General features: G+C 38.0%; 1 long non-coding RNA gene across 1 annotated transcript; it reads right to left on the bottom strand.

Moving 5' to 3' along the window:
- Positions 1 to 3,156: 3,156 nt before the first annotated feature.
- On the bottom strand, positions 3,157 to 27,960 carry LOC107588118 (uncharacterized). The gene is made up of 4 exons (XR_001609539.1): positions 27,898 to 27,960; positions 26,513 to 26,524; positions 7,824 to 7,827; positions 3,157 to 3,166 (listed from the first exon to the last, which is right to left on the bottom strand). It is a non-coding gene; the product is annotated as an uncharacterized lncRNA (long non-coding RNA).

Raw genomic sequence — 27,960 nt, 5'->3', positions numbered from 1 at the left:
TACACAAATAGTAAATTCCAGTTTAAGAGTGTCCTACTATTAACTACATTGTACATGGGCTACTGATTGGAAATTATTTATTATTAGTAGTATCTTTATATTTTAAACAGATTCATGATTAATTCTCTTTAAACTATCACTAAACATGACTTTTATAATAAACTCTTCACTATCGCTGAACCAAGGTAACGAGTGAAATAGAGGTGTGGCCTCTTTAAATGAGTGCTCCCTCTTCTGACTAAATGCATTGCAATGCGGCACGAGTACATGTATGAGCGGGTATATTATTTTCTGTTGTTCATTAAAATAGGTAAGGCTGCTGACAGTATGAAATTTATGAAAGACAGTTATACTGGTTCACCTTGACTTAAAACTGTGAACAACTGTGAAACGCCAACTGCAAACCAAGCCCGCTAGTGAGGCGTGCATCTGAAGCGATCCGTTCGCGGTTAATGTAGAAATTAATGCCCACAGAAGATATTAAAAGCATTGGTGATTTCGGGCAAATAAGGTAATCCCCAATTCACTTTACGGTTCTAAAATCCGCGGCGCTTGACATTGTATTCTTACATACATGAGCTAGGAAAAGTGCTTGCTGCTGCTGCTAATGCTACTGCTGTTAAATGAACAATACATGCTTAGTAATTACTCCTGTCGCGAATAACCTGCACGTAGTTTTACAACTTGTATGTTTTCTAGTTTAAAAATGTACATCTGACGAACGCAATAATGCACATAAAACAGAGTGAAAACCGTTTACTTATCTAGCTGTCGAGTTTCAGAGAAACTCTGAACGCACGCTGCAGGAATCTCAAGTGAATGCTAACCAGCCATATAAATGCAAGTTAGTAAGCTCATTGGCTGCATATGCAACATGAACCAATCAGCTTGTGCCAAGTCGTTTAACTCTCTGAATATCATCAGTTACGTTAACACCCCGTCAGAATGCGCCATCTAGAGTTTCATGACTGAACTATATATTTATTTGTAATTACACATTTGCGATGATGAAGTTGCAATTTGGGACATTTAAAATACATTACATTTAAACAGAATTACACAAATTACAATCAAATATTTTACACCCGGTTTGACGCTTTTTGAGGTAGTATTCAGATCCGTAGCATAAACTCGCAGGACGTGTTTACTTAAAAAAAATGCTAACCACAAGTTTAAGCAATAATAATAATAATAACTAATAATATCTACTGTCTTCTGAACAGACTGGGGAGTACGTGCAGCATTCAGACTGCATATGGTGTTGGGCTGGTGGACATATTTGTTAAGGGAACTGCGTGGGTTGTTGAAACATTTGCCGGGGGAGGGGTCTTACAATGTGCTGCATGTTCACACATTATCAACTGTATGGTTTGTCACAGCATCAGGTCCTCCTCAATGGAAATCAATGTTCTGCTGGGAACTAATCAGCTCGCCACGGACAGGTCTTGTGTTCTTTGATGTTGCACACAGTCTGTTTATTCCCAATTACAAATATACAGTCAGCCTAAGTGAATGTGTAAAAAAGGTGAAAGAGTGAGTGTTTCTGATCGTATACTAGTAAATTGAACCGTTTTAACTTTGCATGACCCAATTACATCAGCACGCAGGCTTTCATTTCTGCAGAACTGTCATCATTACTGCATTTTTAGTGCTGATAAGAACGTGCGCTTGTATTCGGGAGATCTGTCTTGCATGTGACGTACATGCTGCCGATCTTTCAACATGTGGTTTCTATTAACGCATTCAATCAGAAACACACTTGACCCGACTTACGGCAAGCCTTCCAACATCATTCAGAACACACGCTTGATATTGCGCCCCTGTCCATTCCTGTCCTTACCTAAGCCTGAACCTCCCACGGGGCCGGCGCTTTTCCGTCAGATAACTGGGTTTTCAGTATGCAATGACTTCTCAAGGTTAATCTATCCCAGCATCCCCTTCTCGCCCTGTAAGCTTCACAAAATCCATCATTCTGCAAGTCATTGTCATAATCGAGCCAGAGAAAGAAGGCAACCCCTGCTCTGCGCTGTATCTTTCTTAATAACTCTAGACGTCCGGGAAATGTTTAAGGCTCTACATGTTGTAACAATTCTTCTGGGGTCTCTTCCGATAAATTGGAAGCAGAAAAGCATACTTTTTAAGCTAGTCACCAGCTAAACTCAACGTTTTGTAATTACGAAAGTGTCAAAGAGTTACATTTGTAGCGGTAGTCATCATGAACTAATTTGTATCCAGTTTTGCTTTCCAACTGGATAAAGAAGCAGTCATGTTTATGTACACTGCATTTCTCGGTTTGGATGTGAATGAAAGCCCAGAGTAAATGTGTAATTATTACAAGCAGTGCTGGGTAGTAACTGATTACATGTGATCTAGATTACGTAATCAGATAAAAATTTTTTTTTAAAAGTACTATAGATTATATTACATTATAAAGTGCTTATAATCAGATTATAGCAGATGTACTTTTTTATAGATTCCATGATTGCATATTATTTAAACATTAGCAGTAAATTAACCATCATGTATTGATTCACTCTAATTCTTCTTTTGTTCCTCTCTTAAATGTTCCGTTCTAAAAAATCATAGCTCTTATAAACATTTAGAAGCCTTCCAGTTTTATGGAACTGAATACACCAGCCTAGTCAGGTGACTAATTACACATAAATATATAGACCACACAATTAGTTTTGCAATAATAATTGTATAATAATAATAATAATAATAAAAGTAATCAAAAACTATTCAGAATACATTATATAAAATGTGTAATCCAACCAATTATTTTACTGACTATATTTTTTCATTATGTAATTTGTAATGTATGTAATCTACAGACAAATTCAAAACATATACTTGGTCTGTAGAAACTGCACAGCAGTTAAAATAAAATCGTGAATTGCTTCTTGAGAGGATAGTGTTCTTGCAAAATAACCACAACTTAATTGGTGCACATATTATGCCTATTGCTTTAAAGCGGTTTATTATATGCTGTCATGCATGAGCTTCATATGTAAAACACGTGCATAAGCAATGTTCCTAAACACAGGTGAAGTTCAGGGCAGATCATAAATTCCTCCCCTTATATACAGTAACATCCGTAAAGTTTAAACTTTACCAGGTGGCCTGCAGGAATATAAATCAATCCGTAAGCTGGTGATTACATTTACTTAACATTTACCGCACTGATGTTTTTATATAAAATCCTATTTATTAATGTCAAAAAAGTCCCATGAATTGGGCGTAGATGTATGAGGTGGTCATCAGAGATGGATGCTTTACTAGACTCGTAAGCACGGGATAATAGCAGTTTAAGAGCTGGTGTAATTTGTCACCTTTGTTTGTTCTCCTGGTAGTAAAGTACACCAGCAAGGACAAGCACAGATCCACGGGAACCTCTTGGCGGGCGGCCAAGGCTGGAACGCCAACACAAGGGGTTATAAAATAGGAGGCCGCCTTCCATTATCAATCATTTTTAGGGCTGCCAGGAGAGTGATTGTATGTAGTGTGTTACAACATATTCACGCGGATGGGCTCCTGAACATATACGGCCAAGAACATTACTATAAATACATCTGCCATGGTTAGTTCCCCAAACTCTCATATGTTTATACAGGCACTGATCGAGCTGGTAATGCATTGGACGACTGACAAAAGAAAGAAAAGTGAAACAGATGTTAAGTTGATGAAAGACATTTATGAACTGCTTAGCTTTGCACGTCATGCATGTCAACTGGACAGGGCCTAAACAGATTCTACGGTGCAGAGCGTAACAACCACACCACCCGATCTCTGCTGCGGTGCAAGTGCATTTGAAAAACATAATGCCATTTTCAGCATGTGGTTAACCATAACAAGTATTATTATTATTATTATTATTATTATTATTATTATTATTATTATTATTATTTTGTGAGTGTATACACATCGTGTGAATGTACACTTAATCACTATTTTAAATAAATATTTTAATTGTAATTATTTTATATATTTTTTTCTATTTTTACAAATGTCATGATTAATTATATAACAAATAAATAATTCAAATTAAGGATATAGGAGTCACACCACATGACACTGTACAGCCTACAATGTCGTCATTAAAAAAATCTAAATATTACAAACATTGATTGTTTATGAACATTGATCATAAACATTGGTCTGCAGAGGTCCTCTATATGGTAACCTTTCCTATTTGTTTTGTTTTGCTTTACATGAATTTGATTTGTCAGTCAACGGTTTTCTGTCAAATAATACCCCCCAAATAAATAAATTCATAAATAAATAATCAGAAAATTAAAACCATGTTCATCATAGAAGCTCAAGAAGTACATCAAGAATTACAAGCATTGAATTTTTTTATATATCTTTGAATAAATAAATACAGTACAACAAATAAATAAACTGGTTTTATTATTGGATATTTGATCTATTTTTTTAATATCTATTAGAAAATGTAAACATGTTCAAGTTTAAATAAAAAAAGACAAGTAATAATAATAAATAAATCCTAGGTTTTCAGTGTGGTCTTTTGCACCTCACAGTTTCATGTTTTTCCTCAATTTCGTACTTGGTTTACCATGCCTGTCAGAGAAAAATTACTCTTCAAATTCAAGTGATAGTTGTCTTTTCCTCTCCAGTCAATCAAAGCACTGGGTTTTTGTAGGAGATGTACCTTTCCATGATTAAAGGACATGAGATGACCACAAAACTGCGGTGCAGCGCGGCCCATTGATAATGGAGTGTGCGCAAACACCGGCTTGCAAATTAAATGAGTCTCGTAAGAGTTTTTGTGGCCGATATTTCAGTGGCTGGGACAGCATGACATTATTCAATACAAATGAAGCAGGCAGGGGGACATCGCTGGCAACATGAAGCAGAAAAATAGCGGCACTCTCACTGAATAAATTATGTGTAAGAACAAAGCCTGCCAGCGGCTTCAGAATCTCTTTTTAATACAGCGGGACCTGAGAATGGGTCAACCTGCCTGTATTAAATTCAGCTTAACATTTTCGACCAGGAAGCACCATATCCACCCGAGCTGTTAATTTCTCGTTATGTCAGGTGAAAGTGTTTTTTTTAAAGCTCATATGGTTCACTTATTACAGTAAACAGGTATAAGAAACTTTGACTCAACTTTGTTGACTACTCTGTTAAAAATGCTGTACGGGTAATTTGCATCTACAATATATACAACTCAGAAAGTACCAAGAATGCTAAGGTGATATGTGAAGATATTTAGGGTACAGTTACAGAACAACAATGTACTAAAAATGGAAAAGTTTTCCTTTCACATTTTTGAAAAGTGTTAGTGTACAGACAACAACATTGTCAAAAAAATCCCCTGAATGAGCGAAAACAACTAAAAATGGCGTATGGTTCATGCCGTGCCAGTAGTTGGCGATGTCACTATGTAAAGAAACACTATGCGCCTGCGCACACACATATTCCACTAGAGTAAACACTTAATAGGCATGCTCATGGCATCACTGCATTTACAAATGAGCATTTCTCTAATTTACACAGAGACAATAACAGTATTGTTTTTTTTTTTTAATGCACTTTCGTTTTTTTTAAAGCTCATATGGTTCACTTATTACAGTAAACAGGTATAAGAAACTTTGACTCAACTTTGTTGACTACTCTGTTAAAAATGCTGTACGGGTAATTTGCATCTACAATATATACAACTCAGAAAGTACCAAGAATGCTAAGGTGATATGTGAAGATATTTAGGGTACAGTTACAGAACAACAATGTACTAAAAATGGAAAAGTTTTCCTTTCACATTTTTGAAAAGTGTTAGTGTACAGACAACAACATTGTCAAAAAAATCCCCTGAATGAGCGAAAACAACTAAAAATGGCGTATGGTTCATGCCGTGCCAGTAGTTGGCGATGTCACTATGTAAAGAAACACTATGCGCCTGCGCACACACATATTCCACTAGAGTAAACACTTATTAGGCATGCTCATGGCATCACTGCATTTACAAATGAGCATTTCTCTAATTTACACAGAGACAATAACAGTATTGTTTTTTTTTTTTAATGCACTTTTAAAAGTGTGCGTTTTCAGGCCCCCAAAACAATATTGTTGTGTAAATGAACGAATAAAACACATTAAAAAATGTCCGGTTTTGGTTGAAACTGGTGTCATGTTAGTTTCTATTTTGAAAAATGCGTAAAACTAGTTGGAGCTGTGGTGTAGTGGTTCGCAACGCCTACTTTGACACATTGAGCTGTGGTGCTCATGTAAACTCTAAGAGTTTGAGTCCGGCTCGTTTTTGTGATTATGTCATTTCCCATTCCCTTTCTGTCCTTTTAAAACTCTCAGTGTCAAATAAAAATGATAATGCATAAAAATATGAAGTATGTAATTTCTGTCACCAATCAGAATTGTAAAAAATAATATCTGTTTTTAAACACTCCACCATCTACCATTGGTTGAAAAAAACAGATGACCCCGCCCCAAACTCACACCATTGGCTGAGCCAGTGTTGCTATGCTGAGCCAAGCGGGATGGTAAAACAAACAGAACAATGTTTTGATAGCAAACCACAGTGTTTAAAAGTTTTTGAAACCAATCAAATAGCTTACTTTTAGTTATCTCTGCATATTATACTCTGTTTGAAGACCATATTTTAATATCCAAAAACATTACACACATCAATTACAAGTATAATACGACTAATACAATGAGGGTGTAGTGTACCTGGGAAATGCTTAGCAAAGTAAACCAAGGACATTACATCACCTGGATATCTTGAAACCTTGATGTTCTCATGGCGTAAACCCTTATGTCATCCAGAAATATGTGTCTACAAACACATTAACATGTAGCCCGGCTTGAATAACACACTCTTTGGGCCTCTGAGGTATCGCTCATGCTTAACAATGGAGAATGTCAACATTCCCTCGAAAACACTGTCATAGTTCAACCATTCCCGTGATGGTTGAACTATGACAGCGTTTTCCAGGGAATGTTGACAATCTCCTTTGTTAACCATGAGCAATACCTCATAGGCCCAAAGAATGTTTGCTACTTAAAAACAGGAAAACTTCACTTACCTAACAACATCATCAAAGCAGTAGAGGACTCGGGTTCACCTCAATAAAAAAATACTACATTTTCCTATTCCTCTGCTGTGTGACCTTCTAGAGAATAGGTTATGGGACAAACCACTCTCTGTTAGCGTGTCCCTTTGTTTTGCCGCTTGCTGCAGTAACTACATTCGTTCTAAGCCTTCAGGAAAAGTTTTTTTTTTTTACGGTAATGACTGTGGAAAAGTTGGCTCCCCTCAAAGCAGCCTGACTATCTTCACCTGTTTAATCAGGCCAGATTCTTACAAAGGTCATTCCGATGCATCCGAAATACAGACTGCAAATGTTATCCCTTGTTTGGAATTGCAAAGGGCTCCACTTAAAACATTTGCCTTTGCACTATTTTTTCCTGCAAGCCTGGCCATTAACCTTTGCAAAAATCGAGTTTGGATTTGATAAACAGGACAGCATAATGTGGCTCGGCCTCCAAAAGTGGATTAGGCAACTCAGCCCTTTATCAACAAGGATGGGAATCACGGATAGAGAATAAACTAGGCAGACAGAATGAGGTAAACAGTATATGGGTCAGGAAGACATGGTTCCTGCTCATTATTTAACATGGTTTCTCCACTGCTCCTCCGAACTCGATCTGCTTGCATCTTATTGACGGCATATATTATATTCGGAGGCAGTCGTTCCTACAGAGTTCTCTCAATACAAGTCAGTCTTCCTCCAAGTGGGATTGGCTGTATCGATCCGTCAGATAACTAGCAAGTGCACCACCTTTCTGGTAAACCCAAAAGTGGCTCATTTTCCCAGTGAAGCGTTGTCAGATCGAGGCAGATTCAATTCCTGACGTTGAAACCACAGCGTGGAACGCTTTGAGCTTCTTTCATAGTCATTATAGTCTGTAGGATGGAAAGTCAGTTTAAGTTCTCCATCAATTGAGTGGAAAGTGGAGGTACTTGGATCCATTGAATGGCCAAACCGGGAGTGTTTCTCTCAGGTCTCTTTAGGTGAACGAGATCTCATTGTGATGCACGGGATGCGTCGGATGAACTTTTCTCTTCGAATGTTACTGTGTAATTGCACAACCAAGTCATCATTCATACGGGAGGCCTTCAAGTTAAAAAAAATAAATAAATCAGAAAAATGTGCATTTCTTTTGATTTAAACCCTTTTAAAGAGATTTAATGAGCACTGATATGACCACTGGATTCCAGCCAAACGATGGACTCGAAACATTCCTGCCTCACTTGTCTATGATGCATAAAAATTTATGTAATGCTTCAATATGCTTTTAAATCGTCTCTTGGAGCGAGGCTCTATTTTGATTGCCGCTATTCACCGCTACCTCAATATGCATGCATGTATAGAGGTTACAGAACGCTATCACTCACAATCATTTTTCCGTGGACTCATAATGCAATTACCTCTCATACAGCTCTCTGGCAATAAAGCAGAAATATTCATGCAAATCACACAATTCATCTCAGATACATTCAGCTGCTTGAGAGCCGTCAAAAATGCAGCGCCGTTTCCCCTTAAAGCGGCCTCTGGCAGCGGAGTCTTTAAAATTGTCACGATTCACCAGCTATTCTCCTCTCTCACTTGACAGAAAGACAATGTATATGGATCACAGAGAGTCGGGTCCACTTAAAAAGCCCTGGTTGCATTGTTGGGAGTACTGTCATTACTTTACCGAGGCACAGCTCGAGAGAAGAGTAAAAGAAATAGGGTACGATGGGAGGGAGAGATGAAAGCAGAGAGCATGTCTCAGGGTCAGCTTTCAAAGAGCATCTCTTCAAATGTTATCCTCGGCCATTTCGCCATCATTAACGGCCCTTTAATCAGTGGAAACGGACCAAAAAATATCCATCTATTATGACTTATGAAGTTAGACCTCAACAAAGAACTTGTTCTTTGGAAACATGTGACCTGGATCGCTCACAATGCATTTTGAGTGGAACACAAACTTAACCTTTAAAATGAAATGTTGCATGTAGGGTTATTGTGTGATGTGAGATATTTCTATGCACTTTTTGCAATGTCAGATTTATGACAGATGAATGATAGATTTAACCAAAATAGGTGTTGAAAAATCACCTATTGAAAAATGTTGTTTTCAGGTTGTGTTTGTTTCACACATCTGTCTTCGTAAACTTTTACTTTTTGGTTTTATCATGTAACGTAGCTATTATGACACACTTTTGCACTGAACTTGCTTAAAAGTGAATGTTTTCATGAACTGTTTTTATCTCTCTATATGCCGCAATGTTCACACGATTGCATCTTGTCGAGATAGGAGTAGTCCAAAATCATGTACCGTTCTTTTGGAATTCCACAGCATGAGCTGAAAATTTCCACTTTACCAGTTGAATGGTAAATATATTGCTAATTCCATATTCTGAATCCACACATCCATTATAAAGGCACGTGTTGCACTGGAGATGATTCCAGTCCTGCTGTAACTACTACATTAACTCACTCATCAGGGCAGCAGAACACTGAGAAGAACTAAAACAAAGTCAGCGAAATCATCTCACCTCACATGCACTGCTCTGCCTCTATTCCTACTAGCTCATGCGCTTACATCTGTTATGTAAGCATTATGAAAAATTACAATTGTTAAGTCCCGTCTGGGGAGTGCTGTTTAGCTTGGCTTACTGAATACAGTACCGCTTGCAACATTGGAATCACACCAAGATAATGCAGTCGTGCCTTGTTTAAAATAGGAGAGCAAGATGAGCAAATGATTGACATATTTTGGAGTGAACTGTTACTTTAAATATCACAGAAACAACTAAAGTGCCTCTCAGTTGTTTTGGCCACCATGCTAGCACACTTTGATCAATGCTCTTTTAGTGCAGGGCTGGAGTCCAAGCTAAAACAGCATGAAACATTTCATCGCTATAATGCTTACAGCGCTACTAGCCTCTGCTGTTACAGTCCTGGCAGCACCGAGTCTTAAAGGCTTGTTCGCTTACACTCAGATGATTTAAAAGAAACCCGAGTGGACAGAGAATGTGTCCTGGCCACCCAACTGTGCAAGATGCAATTAAAGTACAGATCTCACGCATTTTGTCACCCCATCCGCTAATCTATTCTGTTAGAAAAAAAATACAAGTATGTGCTGGACTAAAAATCCTCAGTCCCGTTTCATTTTTCAGGCTAATGGGTGAAAGGATGGCAGATGGTAGTCCCTGTCGTTCTGTCATTTATAATCGGGCATGTTATCCCAGACTGCCATTTCACTGCCATATCCATATAAATCACAGGGTAAGGATTGTTCAACTCCCTCACTTATGTCTCCTTTAGGCTTAAGATATATAGTAATGTCCATTAAGCACGTGGGAGCATGGCATGAATGAAACATAACCTTGGTAAAATTCAATAAAACTAACTCATTTTTGGAAGGACATTTTGTATGAAAGTGGTGTGATAAAGGTCACTAAATGAACAGCCTGGCCACACACACACAAGAGTGAAATATGGCTGACATTTTTCTTCAAAGTGCAAAATTATGTTTTCTCTAAAAACAGTTTTACAACCACATTTACTCTAAACAAATTGAGGTGGTCTTCAGTGAAATGAGCAACTAGTTGTTAATTCACTGACAAAACTCTGTTTTGGACATCCCATTGTTTCTTTTCAGGAAAAATAATAGCAAATCACAGAAATAGGGTCGTCTTTAGGGGTGTTATATATGTATTTATTTATTTATGTTTCAGTCCTGTCAGACATGGTGAGATAAGGTCAGTTAAAATAAGTTATATAGTTACAGTGCTGGGTAATTGATTACATGTAATTTGGATTACATAATCAGATTAAAAATGTACTTGTAATTGGATTATATTACATTTTAATAATCAGATTACTGTTACTTTTTATGGATTACAAGTCCCCCTGAGATTTAAAGTTATTTCAATAATTTAACAACACCTTTGCATCTTCTCTGATGAAATAATCCCAACTAAAGTTACGTCAAAAGTAATCCAAAATTAGTCAGAACACATTACCTGAAATGAGTATTCTAGATTGCATTACTGACTACAATTTCTACAATCAAAAACTACAATCAGTAATAGACTACAATTTGTAAGTAATCTACGCAGCCAAATTCCTTCATCATTAAACAACACATTACTCAGCAGTAGCAGAAAATATATACATACTGCAAATATAATGTAAAATATAATGTTTTGCACGTACAAACTGAAAAACATCTAGCGTGTCTTTGGTGGTTGGTGAATACAGGGAGAAAATCTGAGGAAGGTCATGTCATGGCCAAGGAGAGAGGCCCTCAACAGCTCTTTATTATTTATCAGTTTATTTATTTGGTTTCATTGCTGGGGCTCAAAGAAGACTCAGACTCTCTCTTTCTCTCTCTCTCTCTCTCTCAGGAACATTGCCTGGAACATTGTTTAATTTACTATCACCCATCCTCCAGTCACATCATGGAACACTATGCAGTTCTTTAATTCATGATGTGGGGGAAGGAAGGGAGAAGAGAGATGTTGTAAATCTTCATTCATGTTTGTCTCAGCTTTTCAACCGACTGTTAATGGGAAAAGACAAAGGATTAAAAAAGAGACAATAAGAGCTTTGATAGCTTTCAGCGCTGAAGAAACAATAGATCACAACAGCCTTGATAAGTGGCCACATCTCTACACTACAGTTTTACGTTTTATGAAGAAATTATGAGTCAAAACTTGTGCAAAACTTGCCTCCCTGTTGCTAGAGTGTTGTTGTTGGTCGCCAGGGAGTTGTTGTGCGGTTGCTACTGTAGGGTGTTCTGGATGGTTTCCATTAAGTTGCTATGTGGTTGCTTAGTTTGTTTGCGGTTGCTAGGCTATTCTCAGTGGTTTCAGGGGAGTTGCTATGCAGTTTCTTTGGTGTTCTGGTTGATTTACTAGGGAGTTGCTATATGGTTGCTAAACTATTGTTGTTAGTTACCAGGTTAGTTAGTTACTATGTGGTTGCTAGGGTATTGTTGTTGGTTGCCAGGGAGTTGCAATGCAGTTGCTAGGGTGTTCTAAGTGGTTTTGCAGTTAGTTTGTATGCGGTTGTTAGGGTATTCTCAGTAGTTTCTAGAGAGTTGTCAAGCAGTTTCTAGGGAGTTCTGGGTAGTTTCCAGGGAGTTTCTATGCAGTTGCTATGGTGTTCTGTTTGGTTTCTAGGGAGTTGCTATGGGGTTGCTAGATTATTGTTGTTGGTTGCCAGATGCAGTTGCTATGGTGCTCTGGGTGGTTTCCAGAGTGTTTCTATGCAGTTGCTAGAGTGTTCTGTTTGGTTTCTAGAGAGTTGCTATGTTGTTGCTAGGATGTTCTGTTTGGTTTCCTGTGAGTTGCTATGCAGTTGCTAGGGTGTTCTGATTGGTTTCCCGGGAGTTGCTGTGGTTGCTAGAGTGTTCTGGGGTGAGTTTCCCAAAAGCATTGTTAGCTAACTACTGTAGTTCCATTGAACTCTATTGGTAACAACGGAACTTGCGACCATAGTTGCTTTTTGGAATCTCACCCTTGGTTGGTTTCAAGGGAGTTGCTTTGTGGTTGCCAGAGTATTGTTGTTGGTTGGCAGGGAGTTCCTACACAGTTTTTGGGGTGTTCTGGTTGGTTTCCAGGGAGTTGCAAAGTGGTAGCTAGATTATTGTTGTTAGTTGCCAGGGACTTGCTATGGGGTTGCTAGATGATTGTTTTTGGTTGCCAGGGAGTTGTTATGCAAGCTCTGTCTTTTTTTTTTCAGGGTGTTGCTATACAGTTGCTAGGGTGTTCTGGGTGGTTTCCAGGGAGTTTCACTGGAGTTGCTAAATTATTGTTGTTGGTTGCCAGGGAGTTGCTATGCAGTTGCTATTGTGCTCTGGGTGATTTCCAGGGTGTTGCTATGCAGTTACTAGGGTGTTCTGGCTGGTTTTTAGGGAGTTGCTATGTGGTTGCTAGAGTATTGTTGTTAGTTGCCAGGGAGTTGCTGCAGTGTTCTGGGTGGTTTCCAGTGAGCTGCTAGGGTGTTCTAGTTGTTTTTTCAGGGAATTCCTATGTGGTTCCTAGGGTGTTATGGTTGGTTTCTAGGGAGTTGCTATGGGGTTGCTAGATTATTGTTGTTGGATGCCAGGGAGTTGCTACGCAGTTGCTACTGTGTTCTGGGTGCTTTCCAGGGAGCTGCTATGCAGTTGCTAGGGTGTTCTGGGTGTTTTCCAGGGAGCTGCTATGCGGTTGCTAGGACATTGTTGTTGGTTGGCAAGGAGTTGCTATGCAGTTGCTAGGGTGTTCTAGGCAGATTTTTTTAAGTTAGTTTGTATGCAGTTGCTAGGGTATCCTCAGTGGTTTCTAGGAGTTGACATGCAGTTGCTAGGGTATTCTGGGTGGTTTTCAGGGAGTTTATATGCAGTTGCTATGGTGTTTGGTTGGTTTCTTGGGAGTTGCTATAGGGTTGCTAGATTATTGTTGTAGTCACCACTGATAAGCTACTACTAAATATATTGTAGAAACTTAATTTTCTGGAAAGCTGCTTTACAATGATTTGTATCGAGAAAAGTGCTATACAAATAAACTTGAATTGAATTAAATTGTTGTTGGTTGCCAGGGAGTTGCTGTGCAGTAGCTAGGGTGTATTCAGGTTGCTTTCCATGGAGTTGCTATGTGGTTTTTAAGGGTCTTCCCGTTAGTTTACAGAGAGTTGCTATTCGGTTTTTGAGCTGTTCTGGGTGGCATTTTCTGCCAGTTGGAAATAAGTCTGATATCTTAGAAAAGTAATAGCACAATCATTCATGTCTCTAGCATAAACGGTGCAGGACGAGTTATGCACCAAATTCAGTGCAAGGCTTGCCTTTGCAGCAGTGCTGAAAGATGTCTTCACTAGCACATGATTGGCGACTCCAGCCATGCTCGCTGTCTTATCTCCAGAATTAAGCAATTAACAGCTTTTGCAAGCACTGAGCTTTAGCACACATAGGATAAAATGGGTAATAACAATCATAAATCACCCAGCCTGAGGTGGATTCAGAGTAAATTTGAAAAGGAGTAATCTAAGATTAGCTGGCAAGGGATTGAAGCCAAGAATGGATTCATAGAGTGTTGAGAGGGACTCAAACTTTAGCAGACTGAGGGAAATTGGCTGCAAGCACAATCTTACCTGTAAACCAACATGCGACATCCAGGAATTTACTACATGCTAGTTTGGCAGCATTTCAAACAGGGTATACAGGGTTATAGAACTCCTAGATAATAATGGCAGCTAAAAATTTACTGGCCATATATACATAGATTTTTTTTAAAATTAAAAATATAGTTTTGTCTTAATGACTATTTATTTACTTTTATTTTGTTTATTTATTTTTGTCATTTTTGTACAGATTTGTTTGGAATAATCCGCATTTGAGTCACATTTAACCCACTGGTGCTGCTTGTGTGGTGGTGAAATATATATATATATATATATATATATATATATATATATATATATATATATACAGTATACTGTATATATCCCAACAGCCGATGCAATCCGATGGGACTCGGGCAGAAATCATGTTCATGGATGAGCTAATGATTTATTAACGTAATAGAATGAAGCAGGGTGGGGCTGAAAGCCGTCGAAGCGAAACGAGGCACTAAACGAGCGTGACACACGGCTCGAAAGCAGCTGAGCTTTTATTATGCCACAGTCGAGCGCTTCCAGAAAGCAGCGGAAGTAAGCAGCGCTGTTTTATCATACTAGATATATTTGAACATTCTGTTATAATGCTACTCTGTGCGGTCGTCACCTGTCTAATAAAACTCACAACATAGTAAAGCGTCTTTGGTGTTTCCATAAAAAAAAAAAAAAAAAAACTTCGGAAATCGAGGGACTATGGCGTCATTGGCAGGCGACACAATGACATTATAGACACGGTGCGTGTCACTAGTTAAAATTGCTTATTTCTCTAGATTTAAACATTCTTCGAAACATTTGGGATAATGTAAGTACACAAGTCAGCAAAATATATAACACTGTTCTAGTGGTTTTTGGATATTTTAATACAAAAATCGTACATCTTGTGCCTTTAACGTGCACGGAGAAACACACTAACAAATATTATGATTATAATACAAATCATTCCTAAATTAATTTTCCTCCATAACTGCAGAAATATGAAAACTCACCATGGTTGTTACTCCACTTGTAAAGGAAAGCATGTGTTTTGCTCATGAGCACGTGATTCTAGGACTGGAAAAAGAGGAGCAGAATTTCCAGACATTTCTCAAAGTGCAGATGAATAATGAACATGATGTCAGTTCACAGGGTCTTCTTGCCTGTGTTTGTTTTCATCTGAGCCTGATTACATATTACTCTATAAACATCTCTATGTACTATTGGCACAATCACTGAAAATACGTGATTTTTTGTTTTGTTTTTTGACTAAAAGTTACTTATAAATGCACACAAAAGGGACTGCTAGATTTGTTCCTGTCTCATGCGTGGTGCCAAATACATTATAAAGAGAAACAGAGAGAAAGCGAGAGAATATAAACAGTATACAGTGTACCACAGGGCTATAGGACCCTTGGAAAAACAGCTTTTTTTAAATTTTATTTTATTTCCTACTAAAACACCAAATAACAACAAATTCTGCCCGAGTGCTATATATATATATATATATATATATATATATATATATATATATATATATATATATATATAAAGAATAAATAATATAATACAGAAATATTGACTAAATTTGCATCAGAGTTTTAGACATGAAGCAATGAAGCACTAAAACATAAACAATGGGACCATAAAAATACATTTTCCTTTACTCCCACTGCACTTTATATCAGTAAATAAATACCCCTATCCATATATCAAAATAATTTCTACTTCTGTCTGTCTCTATCTGCTGTCAATTTGGAGATGCACCAGACACTGAGGTGGCTTTGTGCTCTCTGAACAGCTTTTTAGCAGCTTGTCATATCCTCTCTTCAGTGCCTCTGTTTTTTATCTCTCTCTCTCTCTATGAAATAGTGCTGTCTTTCATCCGAAGCTCTTTCTCGGACACATTTAAGCTCGCCCCATAATGTGGGCACTTGTACTCTGCGATGTAGCAGACCGTGTCTCTTTGATTTGCTTGCCTTGTTCCAGTCCTTAGACAATCACGACAGATGTATGAGGGTGAAGACGCAGACAAACTGCCACAGCGGTACACACACACACATGCAGCGTCTCCTCTGACTTGGTGACTGATCATGAAAAGGCAGTAGGACATGTTCTGTGTTAGACAGCTGAGACACATCCAACTGAGCGCTAGAATACCTTTGTGTGTGTGTGTGTGTGTGTGTGTGTGTGTGTGTGTGTGTGAATGGATATACTTTTCCCATAAATCAAGAGCAGAGAGGTGGAACGATCACTCATACACACTGACAAACACATGCCTATTTTTGGATAGTTGACACATAACATGTTTAGTGACTTTTTTTTTACTCCGTATTTTAAATTAAAATGTCTGGTAATGTATAATGGAAAGTGGAACATTACTGAGTCCATTTTTGTGCACACTAGAATTTATGCTACAAATGCACCTTAATACGGCCAAATGTAAGTGTTTGCAATAGTGACAAGTCATTTTTAATTTGAAATGCAAAATATCAACAATATCGACATCCACAGACAAAAAGAGAATGTAGAGTAACAAAAAAAAAACAATGAATGGTTTGAGACTAACACAGCTCTTTCCTCACGCTCAAATTTCATCTTACGCATTCCTATCAGTCAAACGTCTGAGATTTCTCTAGTGCCTTCAAGGGAATCATTTCACCCAAAAATGACAATTCTTCCATTATTTATGCGTTGGGGGGGGGGGGGCTTCCTTGCAACATCCTAAGTTCAGAATTATCATTCTTCAAAAATTCAGATTTTGTGTTGTACAAATAAAAAAAATACATTTGGAACAACTTGAGGGTTGGTAAATAACCATGTTAATTTTTTTTCTATAGACTATTCCAGGGGTACTCAAGTTCAGAGGCCAAGCAGTCCACATTTAAACTACATAAAATGCGAAGGGCCACAAATTACAATTTGCATTATCAGATTTTATTTAAGTCAATGTTTTCAGATTTACTGAGTAGAAATACAGTTTATTACTTATCTAAGTCTTGCTTGTCCTTGTCCTATTAAAAACAACACTGAGCATGAATATACATATGTAATATCTTCAATATATATTCCTGTAATATATATTGTGTATATATATATATATATATATATATTCCTGAACTATATGTTCCTGTGGTTCAGCGGTAGAACATTGCATTAGCAGTCCAAAAGGTCATGGGTTTGATCCCCAGGGAACACACATACTGGTAAAAAACGTATAGCCTGAATGCATTGTAAGTTGCTTTTAGCATCTGCTAAATGCATAAATTAAATTAAATATTTATTTTTTTAAGAGTAAAAATTTGGAACAAAAAGTTTTTTTTGTTTTTTTTTTGCTATACTGACTATATTCATACTCAAACAGAGTATTGAACAAACTCAAAATGCTAAAACTAAAACATTCTTGAGCAAATGTAGTTCACAAATTTCTTTAGAAAGAAGTATTATTTTTCATATTGTGACCAGTCGGCTGCCTCCCCCTAATTATCAGCATCACCCCATCCCTTAATCGCCACCCTTCGCCAGGCTCCCGACATGAGTGGGTGCATGAGAGAGGAGGGGCGCTGAAATAGTCAGGGATGGCGGTGTGTGGTGGGGCACACCTGAACCGAATTGGAGCCTCATCACCGCCGCTGTTTAAATGCCGAGCGCGCCTTTCCTCGGGAGACCGGTCTCTTTCCCGTCCAGAGTCGTGAGCTGCCGGACCTGTGGTCCGGACGAGAACCGCACCCGTTACACGGCCGTCGGGCCAGGATGTGCCGTGGGCAACGAGAAGGATGCAGCCGCTGGAAGAAGACGCCGCCCCTCACACCCGGACCAGAGAAGGGAGAGCATGCGGCCGCCGGACCTGTGGTCCGGACGAGAACCGCACCCGTTACACGGCCGTTGGGCCAGGATGTGCCGTGGGCAACGAGAAGGATGCAGCCGCTGGAAGAAGACGCCGCCCCTCACACCCGGACCAGAGAAGGGAGAGCATGCGGCCACCGGACTCCGCCCCTTACCTGGAACCTTCCTTCCTGACCACTGCCCTTCCCTTCAGGAACCCCGCAGCATGACGAGGACCCCAGATCCCCTGTTTATTTTGGACCCTTGATTCCCTTTTTCTGGACACTTTGTTTATTTTCTGTTAATAAAAGCCTCTCCTAGGCCTGACGCCACACCCACTGTGTCTGTCGTTTGTTCCTCCCGCCACAATATTTATAACTATATTGTATCAATGCTTTATTTTTAAAATAAATATCACTATTCTCCCACCATGATTCTGGAAAGAAAACAGACAACTATACAACATAACATGTAATTTACTAGAGTTTCTAGAAGAAACTGCTGCAGTCTATTTATAGAATACAATATTCAACGAATTGATAAAAAAGTTAAACAAATGATTCATAACTCATAACTTCATGACTTGCTCAAAAAGACTTCACTTGTTTCATTCCTGAATGAATCAACGTTTTTTGGACGAATCTCATTTTAAGTCACTTGTCTTCACCTGCTGGCATTACGTTATAGTTGATACAATCTTTATTTGAAGAATCGTCACTTTCAAAAAGGTGATTTATTCTATTTTGATCGCTTCTGTAGACAGCAGTGTTTATATCCGAACTATAAACTTTTATTACAGTACTTCTGTAATTATTTGAATGTTTGTAACACAGAAATAACGATACAAAATAACTTTGTAAAGATGTTTCATATACGTTAATATATATGAAGCACGTTAATATATATGAAGCACGAACGCAGACTTGAATGTCAGAGTGTGATTAAGGCTTTAATAGACAATCCTGTCATTTATGATGATGATTGAATCTGATTGAATCTGTTCGCGATCTGGCTATTTATTTAAATATCCAACACTGTATCCAACAAAATGTTCTCTTTTGTTGGACAACACTTCTCTTTTAAAGGGGTCATATGATGCAATTTAAATTTCCTGTCATTTATAAACAAGATTACGTGGATTGAATCTGTTCGCGATCTGGCTATTTATTTAAATATCCAACACCGTATCCAACAAAATGTTCTCTTTTGTTGGACAACACTTCTCTTTTAAAGGGGTCATATGATGCAATTTAAATTTTTCTCTTTGTGTTACAAGCTCTTGATGCATAAAGAAGATCTGTAAAGTTGCAAAGACTAAAGTCTCCGCCCAAATGTTCATGCAAAGAAAGAAGGCGTAACTTTTATTCTCGCTGTAGTATTGTTGTTGCCCCCGCCATGCCGTGGAGACACTGTGTTTCGTTGTGAAAGCGAAATTACTTTGATTGGCCTTCCAAAAGAGGACGATATCCGCTTCGTCATGCCTGGAGCTGATCCGTGCTGGTCGCTGAGGGAATACATCAACTTCGCACTGTGGATTGCTGGATCACTCAAGTCCACTGGTCGTTCCTCACTCTAGGCGCCGGCCGCTGCTCACTCAAGGCCGCCGCCACGTGTGACGGCGCTGTGGATTGCTGGATCGGCTTTCACCATGGACGAAGCGGAGCCCAGCCCGGGATCATCACATGTGGTTGCCGCAAGCCCTGCGTACATTCCTTCGTCAAATCCGCCGGCCACTCCTCACTCAAGTCCACTGGTCGTTCCTCACTCTAGGCGCCGGCCGCTGCTCACTCAAGGCTGCCGCCACTTGTGACGCTGTGTTTTGTTGTGAAAGCGGAACTACTTTGTTTAGCCTTCTAAAAGAGGACACAACTAGAAATCAGGGGTTAAGTTGTATTTACAACCCTGTTCCAGAACAGTTCAACCCAAATATTCAGATGTGTGCAGCACATTTTATGGAGGACTGTTTCCTGATCCTGGTAGAGTAGACTACAATGCCGGCTGTTCTGACTCACAGACTGTAAGTAAGTTTTTTATATTTAAAGAATTTGCCACTGATGATTCAAACGCGAGTTTTGAGAGTGTAGAGTAGCACATGTTGTTTGTCATTTCTCCGATCACAAATGCAGACATGGTTTTATGTGACAGGGCATCACATTATGGTAAGGGGCGTAACATTTCGTAACATTCGGCCAATCACAACGCACTGGATAGCTGGCTAATCAGAGCACACCTTGCTTTTCAGTCCAATGAGCTTTGTAAAAATTGACGCGTTTCAGAAAGGCGAGGCATAGAGGAGAAACAATAATGTACAGTATGTGGAAAATAATGTATTTTTTTTACCTTAAAAGTAGACTAAAGTTTTTTATATTTAAAGAATTTGCCACTGATGATTCAAACGTGAGTTTTGAGAGTGTAGAGTAGCACATGTTGTTTGTCATTTCTCCGATCATAAATGCAGACATGGTTTTATGTGACAGGGCATCACAGTATGGTAAGGGGCGTAACATTTCGTAACATTCGGCCAATCACAATGCACTGGATAGCTGGCTAATCAGAGCACACCTTGCTTTTCAGACCAATGAGCTTTGTAAAAATTGACGCGTTTCAGAAAGGCGAGGCATAGAGGAGAAACAATAATGTACAGTATGTGGAAAATAATGTATTTTTTTTACCTTAAACCGCATAAAACATTTCATTACACCTGGGGCATGCCGCATGTCACTTTTTAATTGCACATTAGTTACATCGGCACTGGATAGCTGGCTAATCAGAGCACACCTTGCTTTTCAGTCCAATGAGCTTTGTAAAAATTGACGCGTTTCAGAAAGGCGAGGCATAGAGGAGAAACAAAAATGTACAGTATGTGGAAAATAATGTATTTTTTTTTACCTTAAACCGCATAAAACATTTCATTACACCTGGGGCATGCCGCATGTCGCTTTTTAATTGCACATTAGTTACATCGCTTGCAGAGATCGAGCAGCTTTTAGTACTGTGATTGTATACATTTAATAAAAAAAAATCTAACTGCCTAATATTTTAAGTGCAAATTGTAATAAAAATACATTAATCTTCAGCATGACGCGGGCTACAAAATTAATGCAGACGGGCCGCCTCTTGAGTAAAAAACGGTTGTCATCATGGGGACCTTTGGGATATAAGTGGAATGTAGAAGTTTTCAGGTTTTTTTACACACTAGTAAACAACAAAACATGTCCAATACATATCCTCATGTCGATATATATCTCTATCTCGGACAAATAAATCAAACAAAAGCATTTTTTAAGTAAAACACACGTGGCTCTCTAGTAGGACAAACTCCTGCTGAGTTTTTGGCAAAGATCTGATGGATATTCTGCCAAACGACCTTTATATTTGCAGCAGCCTTTGTACAAACTATGTAAAAAGTCCAGGAGAGGGGCTATGAAAATGTGCTCACCTAAGGGAAAAAGAAGCAGAGGAATAAAGAGATGTGGGGGGAGGAAGAGGAGTGGGATCCTTGACGCTGTCCGGCGTACTGACCCTGGGTCAGCTGCCTCTGGTGTATGATCGACATTAGTGTGCTCACACCACATTTATTAAATTGCCTAATGATGAGAAGATAGGGAGAGAAATATATGACATTAAAACTGGAGCCCACACAGTGCGAGCGGTCTGTCCGGGCGGCTTCGCTCTTGGAGGTAATATCGTCAAATAGGCGGGGGAACCGCTCACGGGGAATACAAATGTTGCCTTTAAGTCTTAGATGGGTGGCTGAAAATGTGGAAGCATTCTGAAGGAGGAAGATTCAGTTATTTATTGGATTAATCACTGTCATCATATGAGCATTGTGGAGAAGCAATTTAGATGGTAAATACCAAGTTTGCTCGTATATCAAATGTTGATAGTGTGGCGTGCCAAACTTGGCCTGCACATTTCGGACGGAAAGAGACTTATGACGAATAAATGTGCTTATTTGTTGTCAATGCAGCTTCATCTTGGTGAAGCAAGGAGAATTTAGATTACTTTATGTGAATATCAATGAATTGGTGAAAATGTTCATTGTTTTTTTGAAGACCTAATACACAATTCAAGCTAATGGATTTGTGAATGAATGAATGAATGAACGAACAAATTAATATTTATGGGAAACCCATTTGAAAACAGTAATTTCTGAAAGAAAAATAACTTTGTATTTCGATATATATCTTTATTTATGAAATTCTAATTGCAGTGTAAATGCATTCATCCCACATCTGAACAGTCTTGTAAATATAGCCAAATGCACTTCAGATGCAGCTTCTGAAAACAAGGGTTTATGTCTTATACATTCTATTTTGAATAAAAATATTAATTTCTAAGGCTGCTTTTTTATAGTGTCTATTAAATGCTTTTTTTCATTTAACACAATAATGACTTTAAATTTGGATTTTGGGGGGTAATTTCTCAGCCCAAATTGATGTATGATTAATTATTATATATAGTAGTATTATAACAAAATATATGCTATAATTTTTTATATACAATGTCTATAATATAATGTGATTTAATATGCATTTATTTATATTTAATAATAGAATTTGAAAATGTTTGCTTTATTAAATTACACATTTCTATTACAATTATATTACACTTACACGTTTTGGCAAAATATTAAAAAAAAACTGCATTACCTACATCAGTAGTCTAACATATTGTATAAATAGGTATTTAGCTACTAGTCAAAATAAGATCTGGCCTAGATGACATCAGCTGAAAAAGAAAGTTGTTTTAGAAGTGAAGCAAATATAATTCTGACAAAAGGTTAGAAAGATTACGTTCTGAATAGGTTTTGATTGAATGTTGACTTAGGAACAAAGCTGAGAAACAAAACAATGGTTATGTATGTTTGGTTATGAAGCAGTTAAGGATTGCAGTATTTGAATATGATTATAGGTTTAGAATGTGTGGAGTGTATTGGGAACAATCTTAACCTTCACTAATGATAATAGCAGGTACAGTGTGGAATACCTGTTTAGATGGGGATGCCACATGGAGAACTACAAGGCAAACAATTCACCAACCAATGCTTTGATCAGCAGCAGATGTCAAAATCATCTCTTTACTTTCAGATCAAATGACAACTCAAAGTCAATGAATCCAGGAGTGTGCATGCGTGGAGAAAATCGCTTTCATCTTTCTCTCACTCATATGCATTGATGGGACCATATAAGCCGGAGTCTATACAGCCAGCGCTATCTATTATTTACAAGTCGTCTATTTGACAATGCCGGTGGAGTATGGGTTTCCTCTGAAAGATCCAAACATCTTAATTACACTCCTGCCACCTAATAAGGAAGTGAAGTCTGGATGATGAGAGTGTGAGGCCAGTTTTGGCATTTTCACCAGAATCTTGGAAAATAAATAAAAAAATAAATAGTGATGAAACAAGGGAAATCAGTTTTGTCAGAATCTCTGTACCATTTTTAGTGCTGTTTGTTTACTGCATAATGCTAATTATGAGCAGAAGGCACTTCTGGAAACAGGGTACAGAATATTGCTTAAAACAAAAGGTGCCAAAGGAGGCAGTTAACCTTTAGCAAGTTTTAAACGTCAACCTTGCGAGGTCAAACTAAATATTATATGAGCTGCTGTATTTCCTATTAATTTTCTATGAGGTCCGCCATGTTTGCATCCCTGTTACCGGATTTAAGAAATAAAATCTAAATGCAGTTTAAAAACTTTATTTTGAATCAATAAACCTTAAATGAACACTAAAATTAAATAAATAAAGAAATATTTATTTATTTGTTTGTTTGTTTGGCCTAAATCTAGCTGTTTTTCACATAGACCTGTTGGTTTGTAGCTATTAATAAATATGTTTCTTGTGTAAATATGTTTAAATATGTGAGCAATGTGCTGAAACGTTTGCTTGCTTGCTCGTGTCCATCTGTTTTTAATTCACATGCACTTTGCACTTGAATGTGCAAAGTGCACATTCAAGTGCAATATGTTTAAAAATATGTTTTTTTGTAGAGTTTTTAGTCTTGAGTGGATCAGTGTGCGGTTAGCCACCCTCTTGCTCATTGTCTAAATATGTTGTCATTAAATACAATTAACAATTAAAAACAATTATCAATTAGAACAGATTATTGCACTGTTAATTGTTGGATACAGTAGAAACGGTCAAGACCTCTGAGGTGGAACAGGCCAAAATCTCTATTTAAAGGAGGATAGGATTGGATTAGGAACGTATTTCATAGTTCTAGAGTGTGCTTCAACAAATCATCAGGCGCCAAAGTAACTATGTATTCATGGAAAGTGCCAGAATGAGACTGAGTAGATGTTACATAAAACAACAAAATAAAGGCTGAGTTTCAGATTCATCATCCAAGCCATTGTCAGAGCAATCATTTCATCGAACCAGGTCTTATCCTTCTGGCCATAAGCAAATTATGACTTTAAAAAGTATTATGTACAATAATATACGAAGGCTGAGTTCTCCCATGCTGGAGTGATGTACTATTTTAATAACATCCTAAAGAGATTCCACCCATTAAAATCACTCTACTGTGACTGTACAGATTTCCATTAAACATTTATTGATATTGAAGGCATATAAAAATAAATTAGTAAAAGGACTGGATTGTTTTACATATGGCACTGAATGCAGCGGGGAACAATGGATCACGATGAGTTAGAAATGAGAGGCAATTCCTTTCATGATGTTCTCCTAGCAGCCCAAGTTAATAGCAGGTCCTCATTACTGGGACCAACTGAATTATACATCCAGTGCAATTTCTGGATAAATAGCTCCACTGATGGCCTGAAATAGCTTGGCAGCTGAGCCCTAATGCGGCTGAAATTTCTCAGTGGAATATCTTCATTCTAAATAAGTCTGGTGGAGTCACTGTGGCTTCTCAGGAACTGCTTTTATTGCGAAACTTATACCAATATCCAGACGCCTACTGGGAAGCTTTGAGGTCATATTTCTTACCATGTCATCTCAAAGAGAACCTCCTCGAGCAGGAACCCCCTTGGCAAAGGTGATGTCATCTGCAGGCAGTCTTCATGTTGACCCCGTGTGGCCCAGACAAATGAAAGCCAAGCGCTTCAGCTTTGGAGAGATACTGACAGTGCTGCTTTGAAATGCTGATTATGCAGAATGTCCGCAGTCCCGCTGACTGAGTGTGTGCTCTACAAGAAGGTTTTGATCAGAGCGATGACCCTACCAGCAGGGGAAAAGCCCCACTCAGCTAATCATTATAGATCACAGAGAACCTGCGAAACACCCCTCAAGAATTAAAGAGCTTCAGATATTGGTATGTATTTGATTCAAGTCTTCATGGTAACTTTTTAGGCTTGACTTAATTTGTGCAAAACGAGATTTAGACCAGTGGTTCTCAACTGGTTTTGCTTCAGGATCTAGAATTTACAATAAGTAGTGAGCCAACACACTTTCAATATAGCTTGACATACAAAAGTCCTTAAAATTACTACTCTCAAAAATGTATTCATATTTCCACAAACTGCATTGGCCTATCAATAGACAAATGTATAAACATTTGAACATAAGAATGTCATATAATTTGATTGTTTTATGAAAAGGAAAGGTTACTTGAGGTTGTAAAATGTCGTGTGGTGCAACTTCCCAAAACTTGACATTTATGGATTTTACCTTGAACAACAACAAAAAAAATGATTAAGATGTGTAAACTCATGTGTATTCAATGTTTAAGTAAAATAGGTTATTCCTTATAATTTGATGATTACTCCATATAACAGCTTTCCTTGAAAATGTTATAAAATATTTGCAAAACATGTGAAATTAACATAAACATAGTACTTTTTGGGGGGAAAATGGCACACTTGTACATGCTATTGACCCAAATATACAAATTAGATGTTCATGAGTTAAAGGAATAATTCACATAAAATTACAACATCTCAACATCTTTAACAATTGTTTTTTTTTTTTTTTTATAATGATGATGTGTACATCGGCATGTATTCAGAGTTGAATGACAATAGGTTATTTGTTTTTGTTTGATATCTACACCACATGACATTTTTAGAGTTTTTAAATTAAAAACTTTCCTTGAAAAGTGTATAAAAGACTGTCAAAACCTGTGAAATCAACATAAACACAATAAGTCCATTTCCAGGAAAACACTTTTATATACCATTGACCCACAAATACAAATTACATACAATATTTTCAAGAATTAAATGGATGGTTCACCTAAAAATACCAATTCTAGACATTCTTTCTTGATTGGAATAGCAAAGAAAGAAAGAAAGTGTTTTGGACCCCACATTCTTCAAAAAGAAAGCAAGTCATACAGGTTTGGAATGACTTGAGGCAGAGTAAATGATTGAACTATCCTGTTAAGGACCCTTAAGCATCATACTTCTTAACATCTAAACCAATTCTGGGACACCATCAACCCCAGAACAAGGTCAACATCAGATACCTCGTTCATCGACGGACCTTGATTAGAAATACTGGCAGGTGAGAAATGGTGCTGAGGAACCAGGTAGGAGGTGACATGGAGCTTCTTCACCATGAAAAACAGCTGCGTCTGTACAGTGAGTCTGGATTAAAAGCCACGATGAGGAAGTGAGCCGTCACTCAACGCAAGACAAATGGGCATAGCGTGTCTGTATGTACGTAAGCATTCCCAACACGGTCAATACCAGCAGGTTGGACACAAGAAGGTCAGGAATGGAACAAAAGAGTAAAACAGGTTCCCCGATGTTTCTCACCCCATTCACTCTCTCTGGTTTACTCAAGGGATGTCTGGAATCTGCCTCAAGGGAGCGAAAGATCTGGCTGCATTACTCAACCCATGACCCCATAACCTCAGTGCCTTACAAAGAGCAAGCATCCTTTAAGAGAATGATGAATGACTCCTAAAGTATGGCTGTTCACTTGTGATTTATAAGGAGGTGGTAATATTTGTGCTTCTTTCCCAGCTAAAAAGACCAGCCATAACCAACCATAGGTGGTTATACGTCCTTAGATGGTTTAATCTAGTCAAAGTGGTTTCCCAGTCTGGTCAAGCTGGTTTTCAGTTGTTCTAGTTCATGTTCAGCTGAGAAGCCTGCAACCTCTCTGAAACCATCAAACTTGACCAGCCTAACTGGTGGTGTTATTGTCAAGACCAGCTCATTCCTAGACCTGAGTAGGTTGAGTCCAAGCCAAGACTGAGACCAGAAAACGGTCGAATCAAAGTCAACATAGAGACCCAAATAGGGTCTGAATGAATCAGACACTGAACATATGCACAACAAATAACACAGTGTGCTCTGGTCCAGAGACACCATTGCACAGAATGGATCATATTTAAGAGTCGGCAAAGATCACAAGATGTATCAATAGTGTTGAGTCAAGACCAGGTCCAAATGCTCCCTAGTCCATGACAAGACTAAAATCGTGAATATATGGTCTTGTACTCAAACTCAAGACTTATTCCGTCTGCCATCATGTACTATAACACTGTTGTCTGGTCACCTTTGACTGAAAAATTGTAAAATTGTAAAATTTAACTTTTTTTTTTTGCTTCATCGAAATTACACTTGGTGACTTTTGTTGTATTAACTGAGTAAACACACACAATAATGGTGTGATTCGGATATGTTAAAGGGTTGAAAGAAAGACACTTGGTTACCTTTGTCGCATTAGCTATGTGAGCCTACACAAAATAAAATAAAAAATCATGGACATTATTTGGATATATTAAAGGGTAGAAACATAAAAAAGTAACAATTGGTACCTTCGTGGACAAAAGTGACCAGAATAGGAAATGAAATTAAATAAATGAATAAATAGCTCATAAAAATGTATGAATATTGCATTGTATCATAAAATACTCTCAAAATTCAAAATAATAATCACATTATTGAACAAAAGTATATTAGATACATTTTCGTTGGGGAGGGGGGAGACTTATATTTCAAGGCTTTAGTCACTTTTTACTGTGAAGGTATCAAGTGTGACCCAAAAATGAAG

This window comes from Sinocyclocheilus grahami, unplaced genomic scaffold (assembly GCF_001515645.1).
Source record: "Sinocyclocheilus grahami isolate Dianchi unplaced genomic scaffold, SAMN03320097.WGS_v1.1 scaffold98.1, whole genome shotgun sequence".
NCBI lineage: Eukaryota > Metazoa > Chordata > Actinopteri > Cypriniformes > Cyprinidae > Sinocyclocheilus > Sinocyclocheilus grahami.
The sequence above is the reverse complement of the archived record's forward strand: the minus strand, read 5'-3'. Positions and strand labels throughout refer to the sequence as shown.